The following is a 1,277-nucleotide window of genomic DNA, read 5'->3' as shown; positions in this document are numbered from 1 at the left end:
GAGAGCCATACAGAAACTGTGCTGCTTTTAAAATGGCTACCTCTAGAGATGTGTTAATATAAAAAAAAGCCTGGGGTATCAATAAAATGTCATCACAAATCTATTTAACTTAAAATATAAAAAGGACAACCCAGTGGAGTACAGTAAAGTGATGAACAAATACAGAAGTTATTTATGGTAATACCATCTTATTCCTATAGTAATGACCAAGTAAAAGCTTGGTAACATTACAAGTGTGGGTATAAGGTATTATTATTACACTGATGATAGCCCATAGCAATTCTCATTACCAAGCTATTACCTGGATATAACTGTGTCAATGAGATGGCGTTTACAATATAATCTCCTTATTACCACACATTACTATTGTTATTCCCAAACTGGAAAGTGCATCATAAATCAGAGGAACACTAATATCACCTCCCTATTACAAATGTCATTGCTGTAAAGTTGTTACCAATCAGAACATTAAAATTATATTGTTTCACATAATGCTGGGTTGTTGTTGTGACAATAAGTGCCATTTCTTAAAAAAAAAAAAAAAACTGTAAAACAGGAGACAAACGTGATGTGAATTCATCGGACAGACAGACAGACAAGACAGTGTTAATCCATCAACAAATGTTAACACGCAACCACCAGGACCAGATCTACGTCAATGACGTAGATCTGCTTGAATATTCATTGCCTATTTATTCATAATTTCCACTTAACCACTGGTTTATGGTTTTTAATGAGCTCTCAACATGACACTGCAGCAAAATGTCAAATGAATAACAAAAATCAGTTATTCTGTACTGAACATTTTTATCCGTATTAAAAGCTCATATAAAAGGCAACAGTGACACATTTACTGAATAAATGTGCTATAATACAATATATTAAGAGACGTGATACAAGTTGTTGGACTCACCTCAGCTTTTTCTGTGTTCGCTTTTTTTTTTTTTTTTGTGACCACCACAATAAAAAGGCAAAATTGTTCCAAGTATTTATTCCAAACATGTATTGTTTTTCTTGTCTTTATGAAGCAGAATGTGTGGGATTTACATCACGGACACACTTGAAACACAACTGTGTGACGCATGCACAACACACACAAAGATAATACCTCAGAATATATAACAAAGTGGCACCAAGAAGTTTGTATTGAGCCTCTCGGGTGTTAAAACTTCCCTTAACAAACTCTGCCATGCATGTCATTGATCTTATTAACATTCAGGATTCCTTTTCCGATGAACTCAATCTCACTCTCTCCGAATGGGTCTCGTTGCTAAGCA

The sequence above is a fragment of the Microchirus variegatus genome (assembly GCF_963457635.1).
Source record: "Microchirus variegatus genome assembly, chromosome: 10".
NCBI lineage: Eukaryota > Metazoa > Chordata > Actinopteri > Pleuronectiformes > Soleidae > Microchirus > Microchirus variegatus.
The sequence above is the reverse complement of the archived record's forward strand: the minus strand, read 5'-3'. Positions refer to the sequence as shown.